This window comes from Pleurodeles waltl, chromosome 8 (genome assembly GCF_031143425.1).
Source record: "Pleurodeles waltl isolate 20211129_DDA chromosome 8, aPleWal1.hap1.20221129, whole genome shotgun sequence".
Lineage (NCBI taxonomy): Eukaryota > Metazoa > Chordata > Amphibia > Caudata > Salamandridae > Pleurodeles > Pleurodeles waltl.
Window position 1 is genome coordinate 388,970,123 of NC_090447.1, and position 17,548 is coordinate 388,987,670.

Genomic DNA, 17,548 nt, shown 5'->3' on the forward strand with positions numbered 1-17,548 from the left:
AAATCTAAATTAACCAAGAGCTTGACAATGCACATGGAGGGGTTGTATGGTGAAATGATGCATGCCTAAACCACGTATGCCTTATCAAAGCAGACTCAACAGTGACTCTGTTTTCACCATGCATGCCTTTACCATGAATGCCTTTACAATAAATGTAATTGTAAAAGCATGTTTCGTAAAGGAACAAGCCTGGAAACTTCTCTCCTGTCCTGCCCGCTTACACTTGATACCATACTCCACCCAGCACCTGCCCTTAAAACTGCTCCTTCTGCCCCCTGCCCTCAGATCTAACCCCACGCCCTAAGCCCTAAAAGGAACTCCACCCTGTCCTAAAAACTATGCTGACACCATCGCCGTTAACTCTAAAACTAACCCCATCCTGTTCTAAAACCTATCCCGGCCCCCTTCCGAGGCCTAAAACCCAGTCACTGCCCTAAAAGCTACCCTGACCCCCCTCCACCATGAACCCTTAAAATGACCCTTTCTTGTCCTTAAAACTAATACTACCCCCCACCTTCAGCCCTGAAACCGACCACACCCTATCCTAAAAACTACCCTGACCACCTCGTCCAGAAGCCTAAAATGTACCCCGCCCTGTAATGAAAACTACCCCGACCCCCTGCCCAGAAGCCCAAAACCTACCCCACCCTGTCATAAAAATGACCTTGACCTCCTGCCTTGAACCCTAAAACCGACCCACCCTGTCTTAAAAATTACCTGGACACCATGCCCCCTTAACCCTAAAACCGACCACACCCTATCCTAAAAACTATCCCGACCCCCCGCCCCCGCCCTGAAACTTAAAACCTACCCCGCCCTGTCTCAAAAATTACTCAGACCCTGCCCTTAACCATTAAACAATCTCCTTCCTAAAAACTACCCCGCCCCCACCGACCCTGAGGCCTAAAACCACGTCAACTATTTTAAAAAGTACCCCTACCACCCACCCCCACCCTGAACCCTAAAACTGACCCCAACCTGTCCTAAAAACTACCCTGACCCCCACCCTGAACCCTGAAACAGACCTACCCTGTCCTAAAAACTACCCCAATGTCCTGCCCTGCCCTGAAACCTAAAACCTACCCCACTCTTTCCTAAAAACTACCCTGACACCCCACCCTGATCCCTAAAACCAACCCCAACCTGTCCTAAAGACTACCCCAATGCTCCCCCACTGGCCATGAGGCCTAAAACCTGGTCAACTGTCCTAAAAACTACCCTGACCCCTCTCCATGAACTATAAACTGACCCCACCCATTTCTAAAAACTACCCCACCCCCTGCCCTGAACCATAAAACCTACCCCACCCTGTCCTAACAACTATTCCAACACTGCCCTGTCCTACAAACTACACCAACCTCCCCCCCAAACCCAGCCCCACTTACCTCTCTCTCCTCTGCTCTCAGCTACTTCCTGTTCTTCCCAGACAGCTAGACCGCTCTCACTGCCTTACCTACACATATGCATGTTTCAGACACATGCGTGGTTAAGGCAGACTCCTTGTTGAGGCAAGCATTGTTGCACTTGTGAGGAAATGGCTTGCATGGCTCTGCCCATGTGGTTAAGGCTGTTTCCCACACGGAGGAGTCTTCAGAAGTGAAAGATGATGTTGATAGCATCTGTAAAGTAATGTCATTCTCTATGACACTTCTGTGTAACCTAAAACTTAAAAGCAATGTTACTTTCTCCTTAAAGTCTTTAGGTACATAATAAGAGGTATCCTTTTCTCGATGGCTCTCAAATTTTAAAGGAATATTTTGTGTACCAGCATAAGTAGTGTTTCCTGTATACCATTTTTTGCAGGTAGATGACAGAATATGTACAGTATTTTGTCATAGATATTGTTAAGTACCATGAAAGAGGTGGTGATCAAAAACAGATTTTAAGTCACTTATAGCCTGATTCACAAAGGTAAACGTAAACATGTGTTTAAGTTTGCACCTCAATATTCACAAAACTGCATTTTAATAGTAAGAAGACTCTGCCATTGGGCTGAGAACTCCCCAAATAAAAATATGGTACAGGCCTGTCTTTTTATGTATGGATTTCCCCACCCTGACTATGGAGTCTCCTTACTCTTAGACTTACTATTACAATGCAGTTTTGTGTGTGAAACAGCGTAAACTTGCACAAAGTAATTTTGTCTTTGTGAATCAGGTCCTTAGTGCCTGATTCACAAAGGCACCTTACACTTATGAGTAAGTTTACACTTTTGAGTAAGTTTACTACTTTTCGGTACTCCCAAACTCCTTTAACCCCCTCCTATGAAAAATAATGGAGGTTGGGAATTGAAATAAAACCCCATAATAAATAATCTTAAATTTGATAAAATGTATTACAACACTTAGGGGGTCATTCCAACCCTGGCGGTCAATGACCGCCGGGTTGGAGGACCGCAGGAGCACCGCCGACAGGCCGGCGGTGCTCCCAAGGGCATTCCGACCGCGGCGGTAAAGCCGCGGTAGGACCGGCAACACTGGCGGTCTCCCGCCAGTGTACCGCCGCCCTTTGGAATCCTCCAAGGCGGCGCAGCTAGCTGCGCCGCCGAGGGGATTCCGACCCCCCCTACCGCCATCCAGTTCCCGGCGGTCCACCCGCCGGGAACCGGATGGCGGTAGGGGGGGTCGCGGGGCCCCTGGGGGCCCCTGCAGTGCCCATGCCACTGGCATGGGCACTGCAGGGGCCCCCGTAAGAGGGCCCCTACAAGTATTTCACTGTCTGCTTGGCAGACAGTGAAATACGCGACGGGTGCAATAAGCACCCGTCGCACCTTCCCACTCCGCCGGCTCGATTACGAGCCGGCATCCTCGTGGGAAGGGAGTTTTTCCCTGGGCTGGCGGGCGGTCTTTTGGCGACCGCCCGCCAGCCCAGGGAAAAACTTAGAATACCCTCCGCGGTCTTTCGACCGCGGAGCGGTATTTCGTAGGGGGGAAGTCTGGCGGGCGGCCTCCACCGCCCGCCAGACTTGGAATGACCCCCTTAGATATCTAAATAAATATATCATAATTTTACAATGATATATAAAAAGTACATAGTTTTCATTTTTATTTTTTAATTAAAACATATTTTATTAAATTATTTTGAATTTTAAAAATAAAGTAAGTATGAATTTTATTCGCAAAATAAATTAATTCATTTTAAATAATTCTATGCATCCCTGTTAGACTTAGCATTCTTGGCTTGGTTTCCCCTAACTTTTTGCCATCTGACCTTTTGTTTTTCTGACTCATTTTTGCTGGCTTTTAGTACTCTGGTACCTCGACCACTGTTGACCTGTGGTAGCATGCAAGAGCTTTGTACTCTAAGAATAGTAACATTGGCTTCTCCAGAATTGGCATATTTAATTTACTTGTAAGTCCCTGGCTAAGTGCACTATATGTGCCCAGGGCATGTACATTAAATGCTACTAATGGGCCTGCAGCATTGAGTTTGCGACCCACTATAGTAGCCTTTGAAACATGTCTTAGGCCTGCCACTGCAGGGCCTATGTTTGCAGTTTTTAACTGCCATTTTAAGCTAGCAAGGGAACTTACTTGCCAGGCCTAAATATTTAATTTATTACATGTAAGTTACCTCTAAGGTGGGTACTTGTTAGTCCAAAGGACAGGGTGCGGTATATTTAAAAGGCTGGACATTTACTTTTAAGTGCACAATGTCCAGATAGTGAAAAACTCTTCAATTAGTTTTCACCATTGCAAGGCCTATCTCTCTCATAGTGTAGTATAGGATTTCCTTAAACATCTTTTAAGTGTAATTTCCAACTGGGAAAATATAGAAATGTGGAGTTTGGTGTCTCTGGACTCACAATTTAAAATCACACCTTATGGTGAAGTCTTATTTTAAACTGTAAGTCTGAAAATGTTATTTAAAAAAAAAAAAAAAAAATCTAAACTTAACTATTCTGTGCCTTAGCCTGTCTCTGAATACATGGCTGTATGACAACTACACTTTGTGAATTCCCTCTAGAGAGTCACAAAAACAGGACACTGAGCTGCATCTGCATTCATCGGCATATTGATGGGTTTTCCTGAGCAGAGGGAAAAAGGGGGGTTGACACTTACACTTCTTTGGTGGTGTCCTGTCTTCACACAAAGGACCACCCCTCCCACCAGTAGACAGAGCTAAGATGTAAGGGAGCCTTGTGCACTTCAGCGGAATCCTTTAAAGTCTACCCCACATCAAAGGCCTTTTTGGTTATAAGTACTGGATAACAAACCCCAGCAAATCAGATCTCTACTGGAACCAATTACACTGTTCCAGGAAGGACTGCAGTGCTGGCAGGAGGGATTGCCACTCTGCAACTGCATTGCTGTGTTGAACTACTTTTTGCTGTGCTGTAGGTCAAACTGGCAATTTGCTACTTGCTTTGCTGTGTTGGCCTGCAGCCTGCTGCGTGTTGCCTGTCCTGAAAAGGACTGGACTTGTTCTCTGTATCCTTGCTCTCAAGATTCTCCAAGGACCTGTTGGCATGTCCCCTGTTTTTGCTGTCTCAGAGACATCAAAGACTGTCTGCAACTCTACTGGTGCTGCTGAACTCTGCCATCTGTGAGTTCTACCCTTGCCTGAAGTGACCCTCTCCAGTGCTGAGCATCCAAACTAGGTTCTACAGCTACAATCTACAAAACGTGATGCGTTGTTCCAAGTGCGGCAGAACAATTGGTGCATCGCATCTCTGATGGTGAGGCAGTGGCTGCCTGATGACAGCGGAATTACATGCTGTGTGGCGTGATAACAATGCGTTTCATTCACTTCTGTGGAGCCCGATGCCTACGCAGTGCCCTGGGTGTGGTAAAAATATTGACGTAGTATGTTGTCGCTGTGAACATCGCTCCATCTGTAGCAGAACCTGCATGGGTTCTGTAGCCAACCTACCCTCTATCATGGTCCGACTGGATTTTGGATTTGCACAGGTCTCTTGCGACCTCAAGCAACCTTTTGACCGCTATTGACTTCTAAGCACTGTTTTCACATTTAATCATTATAAAATCATATCCCGACTTCTACTTGCTGGATTTTTGTTGTTTCGGTCTTGTTTTACTCAGATAAATACTATCTATTTGTCTAAACTAGTGTGGAGTCTTTTTGTGGTCTTTGTCACTGTGTTACCATAACTAAGTGCTGAACAAATCCTTTACAATTTGCCTCTTAAGTTAAGTCTGACTGTCTTGTGCCAAGCAACCTGAGGGTGTGTATCTGACTTAACCTGACTAGTATTGTTGTCCCTACTTGGACAGGTTGCATACCTCTGCCAACTAGAGACCTAAATTATAACATTCCCCTTTGACAATTGTTATACACATTAAAATATTTTTTCTTGAGGTTAGTTTCTATTTTTTTATTTAAACGTCAGCAAAATAATTTTCATTTGATTTTCTATGATTCCTTTTATTAAATATTAAATTCAAAATTATGATAATAATAGTGCTGTAATGTTCTTCTTTTGTTCTTTAATTTAAATAAATATGGAAAGCAAATTTACTTTACTGTTTAAAATAAAAATATTTTTAATATTCATATTTCAGTTATTTTTTAGTTGAACACAATTTTGGTTTTTTTAAATGACTTCTGCATACTATAGGGAGACTCACCGTTGAGGAAGAGATATCCTCATGATATGGTATGAGGAAAAAAAAGTTTATGTAACTTCTTTTATACACTTACTTGCTGAAGTTAAAATTAAAAATCACCCATGTGATTTGCAAGCTCTAGAAATAAACACAACTTAACATAACCAATATCTCTTTCTTGCTGCTCATAAATGCTGTCTAACATGCACTATATGTCATCCCAAGGAAATGTTAAGTTAGTTAGTAGATGTCTCTGTATCAACATGCAGTTAGAACATACATAACACTTTCCTATGTAGTAAATGTTACATCAAGCGTTCTAACAATATGGAAGTTTGACCCATGTTTGTTACCCACGACAACCAACACCACCTCTACCAGCACCACCACAATCACCACCACCCACACCACACAACAGAGGCAGCACAGGAGAAGGGAGGGCATCTACTGGCAGCAGACCTTGCTTATTGCCCTCAGGAAGGAAGAAGTCATCACCATTTACTGGCTGTGCAGGGAGTCCATCATACAGCTGCTCCACTTCACTGTGCCCAGTCTGCAGGCAACAGTCGACAGGGTGACCAACATACCATCACTGACCTAGCTCCTAGCCATGCTACATATGTTGGCTTTGGGCTCCTTCCAGACCACTGCAGCACGAATGGGAGGAGTGTCACAGCCATCCTTCTCAGCATTCCTCCCCTCTGTCCTGGATGCCATAATTCACCTCACACCCTATCACATCCTCTTCCCTTACACCCAGCAACTGCAGCAATAAATTAATCAGAGCTTCTGCAGCATTGCTGACTTTCCACATGTGCTGGGTGCCATGGACTGCACAAATGTGCAACTTGTTCCCTCTGCTGCAACTGAACACCTGTAGTGGAACATGAAACATACCCACTCCATCAACCTCCAGGCCATCACTGAACCATTGTGGATTGATTCTGAATAAGGTGGCCATATACCTAGGCAGTGTACATGATGCCTTTATCTTCCCATAGTCAGTCATCAAAGAGCAGTTCCAGGACGGACAATATGGAAATGGGCTGCTTATAGGTAAGAAACAGCAACTACTCAACAGACACAATAACAAATAGATAGGGGGGCACAATACACAAACTGTTCTCTTCCTGCAAAGATAGGGACTGCATGATGAGACCTGTTACACAGACATGCACCATGCTTCAGTACAAATATGTAATGCAAATCACCCTGACACACTAGTGAAGATATGTTAAGCCAGTTTTGCACCTGTTGCATGCTATAAAGGCACAGCCATGCATTACACCCAGAAAATCTGCCCAACATCTCTGTGCTCAAGGAAGGTGTACCCTGGGCCAGAAGATGTGTCATGGCTCACACATCAGGGACTAGGGGCCACATATACCAGTCACTAGTGTGACACTGTGTTACCGGAGCAACATTTATTGGAGGCTCAGGTGGCATGATGATCCACTCTATATTTACAAAGTCATGCAAGGCCACCTTGCGTGGCTTTTCCTGGTCTTGTAAATGTAGACCCCTTTCATGTATAACACTGTGTGAAAGGGGCATTCAATAAGTGTTGCTTGGGGGGTACCCATGCAACGCTCTTGGATGCTGAAGGAATCAGATGCATTCCCAGATTTACAAGGCTGGGAATGCATCAGACTCATACGCCACATCACAGGTGATGTAAGAGTGATACAACTGGAGAAATATCTGCATGTCTTCCTGTTTGATCCTCTTCCTGTATGTGCTGCATCCTGCAGCTCACATAGAAAGATGGAAATGCCTCTTGTGATGGTTTTATGTGCAGGAAGGTATGCTGCACAAAAACAATCATCCCTACAATGCAGGCTCCCTAGCAGCATGGTGCAAGGCTGCCAGCATTGGTGCTAGGTAGCAATTTGTGTGCCAGTTCAGGGGGTGAGGATAGAAAGGCATATTATCTCGTAGATATGGCACATTTCTGCCCTTTTCCAGTGGTGCACGGCATTACAGCAAGGAACTTGCTGTGCAAACATGTGTCATGGTTTCCCGTAGATGAGGCCCTAGTGTTGAAGTAAGCCTCAGCAAGGCCTACTAGTGCAAGGGGTTCGCCCTTCTCTGCACAAAGTCCTCAGACCATATAGGAAGAGGTTGACACAGAAACTGAAATAAAAGACAAAGGGGGTCATTACGACCTCGGCGGTCATTTTGCAAGACCGCCGAGGGACCGCCGTGCGGAAGACCGCCTGTGCAGGCGGTTTGCCGCTCGACGTATTATGACTGTTGGCTGCTCTCCGTCGTTATTCTGATGGAGAGCCGCTAACAGCCATACTTGCGGGCGGCGGGGAAGTGGAGGTTGCTCCACCTCCACCACCACGCCAACAGAACACCACCCAGAGAATCACTTCCTGTGATTCGCCATGGCGGTGTTCTGTTGGCGGTGTGGTGTCGGCGGAGCTGCCCCCATGGCTCCCGTCCCCACCCGGAGGATCGTCGGACCAGGTAAGTCGATCGTCTGTTAGGGGAGGGGGTGTTGTGTGTTGTGTGGGTGCATGGGTGTGTGTGTGTGTGTGTATGTAGAGGGGGTGTGTGAGTGCGTGTATGCTTGCGGGGGTGTTGTGTGTATGGGAATGAGTGCGTGTATGTCTGTGGGTATGTCTGTATGGATGCGTGAGTGTATGTTTGAATGTGGGTGTGCATGTCTGACTGTGTGTGTGGATGTAGGCATGTATGTCGGGGTGTGTTCGTCTGTGCGTTGGTGGTGCCTGCATGTGTGTCGGGTGTGTGTGAGTAATGTTATGTGGGGGGTCGGGGTGGGGAGGGGGTCCCTGCTACCTTTGGGGGGTGGCAGGGGTGGTGGGGGGTGTAGGGGAGGGGGTCGGGGTGGGGGTAGGGGTTGGGGGAGACCCCAATCAGTGCCAGGGAATGAATTCCCTGGCTCTGATAGTGCTTACCGCCATGGATATCATGGTGGTTCAAACCGCTGGAAATCCACGGCGGTAAGCCATGTCCAAATACCGCCGGCGGTATAGTGACGGCCGCCGGGCTGGAGACCCAGGCCTCCAGCCCGGCGGGTGGGACGGAGAACTGGCGGATGAACATGGCGGTAACCGCCATGGTCATAATACACCAAGGTAAGACCGCCAGCCTGTTGGCGGTCTTACCGCCGGTTCTCCGCCATCCGCCAGGGTTGTAATGACCCCCAAAGTTTATTAAACCTCATGAGGTGGTACCACAGTTCAAACAGCACCCTTCGGTAATGTTTCAAGTAGCACACTGAACTAAGAGAGCATGGTCCTTTTATACCCACGCAGGGGCTAAAAGAAGGTGGTACAATTATAGAAGCAAGACTTATATACATATAAGGTCATATGGAAATGCACAGTCGACAGGTAGAAGGGGCTAACAGTTTTCAAGGACTAGTAGACACATTACTGTTGGTTACTAATTACAAAGTGGGAGATGCTAAATATAACTTGTCACTAGACCGATTTTTAAGAGTAGTTAACAGAAAGGTAGGACAGAGCACATGGCGAGCACATGGCAGCATGTGGCAAAGATAATGGCTGCCATGAATACAAAATGGATTCTGCGAAATGTTCACAATAGCTGCTAAATTAAGATGTCTTCTGCTAATGCTTAATCTAATCGCTACTACATTACAACACTAGGTGCAAGAAGACAAACCACGGCCCATGGGCAGGTGACATGTAACTGCACAAATGTATCATGTCATGTGAAATAACTCACATTGCACATGTGTGCAGAGCAATGCTAAACATATATCACACCATGCTTCTGTGGAAATAGCCTTGGCTGGAAGCTGCTCCTGCATACATAAATTAAATTCTGAAAGCAAAGCAGAACACCTACAACCCCTGATGCAAGTGTGAATTTGTACTTGCTAGTCAACTTTTGTGTACATTTAGTTGTATGGACCCCAAAATGTCAGGAGGCACCAAGAATTGCGCACCAGTTCCTTTCTCAAATATGTAGTGCAGCGCAGGAAGTAGCGTAGCTGGACTGCAGATGACCACTCACAAATCTGCAGGATACATGGATCTGATGTTCTAAAATAATATTTTTCAGTTGACAGATAGTGCTTCCAACATACCTTAATCCATTTTCGCACTCAAGTATGTATACCACGCAGGTGGTTTCACAGTTGATTTTTTGATTGATCCAAATCTCAACACCATTCGCATCAAGGAAGGACCTCACATTTTTCCCCATAATACAAGCCTTACACTGAGAACACTTCCTGAAGCCCTGGCTTATTTCTTGCAGCCAGGATCTTTCTTGTTTATCTTCAAAATAGCTATGTATCAACATATATTTGATCGACAGAGCTCTTTTATAGGCAATTGATACTGTTGGTTCTAAACTTTCTTTTATGTCTGTATCTTCTCTGGGAATGTACCAATATTTCTGAAAATCAGTCCAGCAAGAACTTCCAGGCCAGGCCCTCTCTGGGCCTGAAACAAACATTCTGGGATAGGTTTCAGGATATCACCCCACATCAGTCAGGAAAGCTAGACTACAGTGGCACAGTGAACAAGGGACCCACATCTGGACATAGCGTTGCCACTTAGGGTAGACATAGAAACACAACAAGATGATGGATGGAGTGCTGAAACTTTTCAAGCACTCACCCCCAGTCATAGAACTGGGTTAAATCCATTGTTCTTTTGCTCCCTATACCACACCAGTTTGGACCCAGCCATATGCAAATCAGTCTTGACCCTGTTCCCTATGGGAACAGTGCAGCCAGAACTGCCAGGCAAGGTCCTCCTTCGACCAGAAACAAGCATTTTAGGACCAGTTTCAAGGAATCACCGCCCATCAGCCAGGCTAGCTTGAATACAGTGGGACAGTGAGCAAGGGGCCCACATCTGGGCATACCCTCTCCTCTTAGAGTGGACAAAGCAAGACAACAGGATGATGGACGGAGTGCTGAAACTTTTCAAACACTCACCCTGCAGTCACAGACCTGGGTAAAATATATTGTTCTTTTGATCTCCATGCAACCCCAATTTTGTGTTGCCACCGTTCTGGTAATATTCATGAAAGTTTCCCCAAAAATTTTGTGAGGTCCTGTTGTGCATGAAAGGTTTCAGACTGATTCATCTTTGCAGGGGACAAGAAAAAGGGGGGGGGCACAAAAATGATGTTGCCTGTGTTAATTCCCGAAGGGATTTTGAACACTACAGCAGGAACCGCTGGACAGAATTACACCAAATTTGGCAGAAAGTTAGCTCTTGGTCCAGAAAGCAGGCTGTTTGTTATTTGGTGTAAATCTCTTTGGTAGCTTACAATATATTGAAGGAAATCCAAATTTGTATATCTAGGTGCGTGAATAATTCACAAATTCTCCCAATCTTGTGCTGCAATCTGATAGGCTGCCAACACTACAACCAGGAAGTGTTGACGGCCATTTTGGACACAGGTTCAGCTGACTCACAAACAAAAAGATAAAAAATGAAGATAAAGGGGTAGGGTATAAATCCCCTAATCCCCTAGCCTTGGTGCTGGGGTCGCTGGGGGACCCCGTCAAGGCAAAAAAGCATTTTTTTTTATTTTTGCCACAAATTCTCACCGAATTTGCTGCAAATATTTAACAAAAACAAGTGGGAGTTCCCGCACTTATTTTCTACAAAGTCCCCAGGTGAACAGGTCCGGTGGTCATGGCCTATATAAAAACAAAATAGAGGCAGTCTGCATGACCCCCCTCCTGTGGCTCTTATGAGCCCTGGGGACCACCACCTTCCTGAGACTTTTTTTGTTATTAGGAAGGGGTACCATGCAGACCCCCCTGTAATGCAGTCCTTCATCCCAAGGACCACCACCAACCAGGGGCCTTACATATCTGACCAAATAATGATGCTGTTGCTGCATGGATGCCATGGGCCCAGGGGACCACCACCAAATAATATTTTTAAAATGGTAGGGGATAGCACAACGCCCCTCTTCGGCTATATACGGCCCGGTAACCACCACTCCCCAGGGCTGGCCCATGTGAATTAACGGAGGGGCCCCCGGGGCTGGTTCCTGCTATCTCCTGAGGTTCCTTCCCCAGAAGATAGCTGTTTGCTTTTGTTCAGCAGGAGCTGACAACTCCCACCAAGCAAGAGCAAAATAACTCTGCTTCAAGCAAGCAGGAGCTGTCAATCAGCGCCCGCTTGCTGGAAGCAGAGTTTCATCTGTGTCCCTGTCCACAGCCATGCGGGCAGGGAATCAGATTAAATGATTGCTCCTAAACAGGGAGTTGCATTTGTAGCAGCTCCCTGCATGCAGGAGCCATGTGGTCTCCAGCAGGAGGAGGGGAGCCAGCTGGGACAACAGGGGCATTGAGGCTCCCACCGTAGTCCCCAAAGATGCACACTGGGTACCCTGGGTGGGGCCAGGGCACCCAGGTGATAGTGGCTGGGCCTGAGGGATGGGGTCCCCAAGGTCAAATTCAAACCAGGGACGGTGGCCACATGGCCTCTCTTCCCCATTTAGATAATGTATTTGGCCACAGGGAGGTGGAGGTCCCTGGGGCCTCGGAGGTCTGCACAGACCCCCTATATATTTTTTGTTTTTATCCCGAGGGTGGTGTGTGATGCTATTAATGGAGTTTGACCAATGACTTTGTGTTTCACCACTGCACATATTAGGTGCTCAATGTTCACCAGTAGCACATTGTATGTTTTGTTCAGTTTAGCCGCCTATTGGCTTTGACATGGCATTAGCCATTACTTTCTGTGTTCAGTTTAGCCGCCTATTGGCTTTGACATTGCATTAGCCATTACATTCTGTATTCTGCCTATTGGCTTTGACATGCTGTATTCAGTTTAGCTGCCTATTGGCTTTGACATGATATTAGACATTACATTTGATATTCAGCTTAGCTGCCTATTGGCTTTGACATGATATTAGACATTGCATTCTGTATTCAGCTCAGCTGCCTATTGGCTTTGACATGACATTAGACATTACATTTGATATTTAGGTTAGCTGCCTATTGCCTTTAACCTTTGCCTTTAACGTGGAGTTAGACATTGCAGTTGAGAATCCAAGCTGTATTTTTCCAAGCTATGTTTTTGCACAAGATGAACCAAGATGTTTTTCTCACACCAGACTAGACCTGATAAGGGAGAGTACATTTGGGGTTTTCCTTTCTGCTCAGGCTTGGGAAGAGGAGGAGTCTAGGAGATCTGGCCAGTCTCCGAAGGCTTGCGTAGTTTTCCCAGGTCTGAGAGGAGGGGGCACGCTTTTGTAGGGATGACTCGGTCTACAGAGAATTAGATTCAAATCTGCTGGACTTCGGACTGGAACTTGGCGCCAGTTGCCAGTCTCTCGTGTGGGTAGATAATCTCTTTCTCGCAGTTTACCGGAGTCATCAACTTGCAGACCCCAGAAAGATGAAGCTGTAAATAGTTTCTCACATGGTGAAGTATTTGTTTTGATTTGCATTCAATATCTTATCAATATCTTATAAATATAACCTGCTGTGTACATTGCAACTGAGAAGTACTGTGATATATTTTGGTTTCATTGCTGCGATGTGTGCTTGAAATCTATTAATTCGTCTCTCACGAACTTGTGGGTGGGGAAGAATTAACAACAATAAAGGTCTTCTTTGAACTCAGAAGTGCATTCTTGATATGTTCTGTAAACTCTGATACGAGATAAGAAGGAAAGCAGAACAGAGGTGGTGGTCTCAGTGCACAGTGAAGCCCAGTAGAGGGGTCCATTTGACCCCCCTCCTTTTTAAAATTAAAACTCCATGGAGGTAGTGGTTCATGGGGCTCAGAAAGTCAAATGGAGCGGGATCTGCCCAGTCCTCCTTTATATGAATAAAGCCCTGGAGAGGTGGTGGTCCCGGGGCTTATAAAAGGCCCCATGTGCCTCCCTCCTTTACTTATTGTATATATTGTGAGGCCCTAGGGAACTAGCACACCTGGAGAGTTTGTTAAAAACAAGCGCAGGAATGTGCTCTTTTTTTTCTTGTTAGCCTTGATTTTTTTTTTTTTATTGTTTGCCACAAATTCACTGTGAAAATTAAAAAGAATGCTTTTTTGCCTTGGGACTGCCAAGGGGACTCCAGTCCCAATATTTCTATCCTGCCCCCCTTTTTTTTTTTTTACAAAGCAGAGCATGGAACGGGGTTGATGGCTTAATGGCTTGTTGGCTGCAGGCAGAGCCCTGCGACCAACCACTGCCATGTCCAGCTGAAGGCTGAGAGTGGCATGGGGTTGGGTGCTTACAGGGGATTGGCAGCAGGGCCTGGCCACAGGTCAGGCCCTGTGGCCAACCGCTACCATCCTCGACTGAAGGTCGTAGATGGCTCATGTTGGGGGCATATATGGTGTAGGCTGCAGGGCCTGTCCTGCCTCAAGGCCCTGTGGGCAACACCCACAGCCATAGGTCATGCGTGGCGTGGGGTTCAGTGTTGATAGGGGCTAGGCTGCAGGGCTTGGATCATGCCAAGCCCTGCAGCCAAGCTCTGCTACACACAGGTGAAGCAATGTGTGGCATGTAGTTAGTATCTTATAAGGAGCAGGCCAGGCCCTGCAGCCAACCTCCGCCATGCACAGATGAAGGCCACTGTGGTGCAGGATTGAGTGCTTGTAAAGGGTTGCCTATTTCGGCCGTGCGCAGAAGTGATTGGATTAACATAAAGTAATTAAAATTACTTGACATTTAAAAAAAACATACAAGTTGACTTAGAAATCCAAAGGTTATAGGGATTTAATAGTTCGGTTCTGAATGTACTGTTACAAAACCATAGAAATTCAGCAGTTATAGTTAGAGTTATTTCAACAAACTATAACTCATGCCGTAAGGTAACTATAATTCGAGCCCCCATCATTGCACAGTTTTTTCTTTAATAATTTGACTGATAATGTTTCATTGATATTTTTATAGATGTTATAAAAGTTGTCATGAGTGATGTAATATCTGGGGTAATTAGCAGTGCAGGGAGTTGGCCCCAGGGTCTGTCTCTCTGGGTATGAGAATAGGTGTGGGAGGGTCTATGTGGGTGTGAGAGTGGGTGTGTGAGTTTCTCGGTGTGAGAGAAGGTGTGAGAAGGGTGACTCTGGGTACTTCTGGGTGTTGGAGTGGCTGTGAGAGTGTCTCTTTGAGTGGGTGTCTGCAGAAGGCTGGTTCTCTATATAATGAATAGAAATTATGTACACTGTGCAGAGAGTCCAGCCAACCCCACCTTGGTATCCAGAGGCATAATGTAGACCACCCAGTGCTCTGTTTTTGTGGTAATGTGGGCTAGCAGTTACGCTTATCTTGGAGATGTGCTAAGTATTTGTTGTACTCACAGTATCAATTCATGTGTACACACACTCAGAAGAATAACTCAAGACCAATTTACAAAAATACTTCAGTTTTTATAAAAACTTTAAGACCAAGATCATCAGTAGTACTTTTTTTGTTATGATTTTCCAAAGTTTCGAAAATGTTCAGTCTCTGTGTATAATTACGCACCATAGGAATCAATGAGATAAACTTTAAAATTGCTTGTGAAAGCAGGCCATGCTCTCACAAGTGGCACCTTTTACTTTTAGGCTGAGGTCATCAAGATGTCTGATGGTCCAGCCGTAGAAATTTCGGTGGTGCCTGGTTCAAGCGGATGCAGCGGCTGAAGTTCTTGGAGCTGGTGCACAGCTGGGAAGGGGACCACTTGGAAACACACTGCACCGGTGGGCCTTCTTGGAGGGTAAAGGTTGCAAGGCATTAGGGACCCCTTCAGCACAGCTGGTTTGGCATTTTCAGGGCCAAGAAGGCAGGGTACAGTGTAAATAGGTCAGCCAAGAGTAGTGTGCTAGGGAGTCTTTGGTGCCAGGAGCAGATCACTTGGAGGGTAGATTGCGGGTCAGCAGGGTTACTCTGGGTGGGGGTTATTGGGTTTCCTGAAGTTACTTGACTGGTGCTTGCATCTGGGCTTTTGAGAGCCCAAAGTGTAGTTTTCTTCTGGGTGTGTCAGGCCCTAAAAGTTGCAGTGCCATCAAACTTGGCATACTGGTAGGTTTTGTACTTTGGGTCTTGTCAGGTGAATTTTGGTAGGGTTGCTGTGTCTGATTCCTTAGTCAGCAGCCAGTCAGTACACTGCACTTCACTGGTTTCTTGCCTGTGGTGTGCAGGGAGTGATGCCTTCACTTAGAGGTATGTTTTTGGTGATTTTTAGAAGAATCTGATATGTTGGTCTAGGGATGCCCACTAAACACTACATTTAGAGGGCATTAGGAAGAGTACTGTAGTGAATCCTAGTTTGTTTTAATGTTAAACAGGAGTTAGCTTAGCCTTTGCCTTGCAGACCTGTGCCCCCGTCACCTAGTGACTTTTACTCTACTTAGCTTGATCTGATTTAGTGCATTTATTTAATTAAATCTTTTAAGATGGCTTCCTTGTCTTTAGTTAGACTCATGTTTTAGTTTTGCGTTATCAGTGCCACTGCGCTAGGGCGTCAATATCAAGCGACAAAGATAAGCAAATTGTAGGTGTTCACATTAGGTACTTTCCCTCTTCACGCCTTCAAGGGCATTGTTTATATAAATTACCCACCCAAGCATGTCTTGTTATCTATTGTTTGGGAACAGACCTACATCAGGAGTCCAAGCAGATCTGTATAAATACTCCTCACTTAAGCAGATAGTCAGAGGGATTCTGACCAGATGCCATTGCTGCTATCGATGCTGCGCGTCGCCTTGGCGCTGACCCAGTCTTCGTATCCCTACGAAGTCTGAGCTAGAGACCTCATTCCAAGGTAACAAGGGTTGGGGGGGCTCTTCTCATGGACATGGCATTGGCAGATTAGGTTTATTACACCTAGCTCTCTTTTAGGTTAGAGATAAGGTACACAATGTTAGGGTATTAGGAAATATAGTAAATCACATGTCACTTCAAGTCATTGCAAGATGTTGGGGGTCTTTGTATTCACGACCCTTATCTTTACTATTCTGTTTCTTGTACTGTCCCTTATCCTAATCATTGTAGCCCATGCAACTTATTGCAGATTGCAGTTTTGATAAATAAAATCTATTGAAACCTTACTGCATTTTCTTCATTGCCTGTGTTTGATTGAGACATGTTGTTGTTGTGAGAAAGGGGTAATTTCCGTTTAACCACAACACTCTCTGAGATGTCACACTCTTCAGTCCATGCGTAAAGACTGCCACAAATCACCTTTTACAGTTTTGGGTTTTTAGTGAGGTGCTGCTTGTGAGCCGGGAGGGTTAGGACGACAATTGCAACTTGTTGTAGGACTGGCATAGTCGCATACAAACATAAGTACTGTCATACTTGAACCAGCAGGCTTGCCTAGAGCAAGAGTCAAACTATGACAGTACCTGGTGGTGGCCAATGGGCCACTTACCTTACGGTGGCTACACCCACTAATTGGCAACTTCCTGTTGGAAGGGGTCACATCCCTAAATCTGATTGGCTATTTTCCTGCCATCCAAGATGGAGGAAAATGAATTGGAGTGGTCACCTTGCTTGCCACACCTGAGGGGTGGGTGCAGGCTGGCTGGGCACTCCTCCTACTCTGGCTAAATTTTCCCACCAGCTTTCCCACTTAAAGTGAGGGAAAACCATTGGGTGGCCATCTGCTGCTTGTAGCAGATACTGGGGTCAGATTTCAAATGTGGTAAAGCCTTTGAAACTGACCGCTGGTGCAGGGATTCTGCTTGGGGGAGGAGGTGTAACACATCCACCCAGGAAAGACTTTGGCCCTCATTATGACAGTGGCAGTAAGTACAGCTTACTGCCATGCTGACCGCCACCAACATACCACTGCTGCAGCGGATTACCGCTACCCATATTATGACACACACATAGCAATCTGTCTCTATACAGCCACACACACAAGTCCGCTAGCCCAATGGTCAGTGGGTGGCGGACATTCAAAGCGGTAAAGCATTGGCGCTACATACCGCCGCACTCAAAATGCACACACACATACAAAACAACACTACATTGGACAATTCAAATAACACACACTTGACACACATACA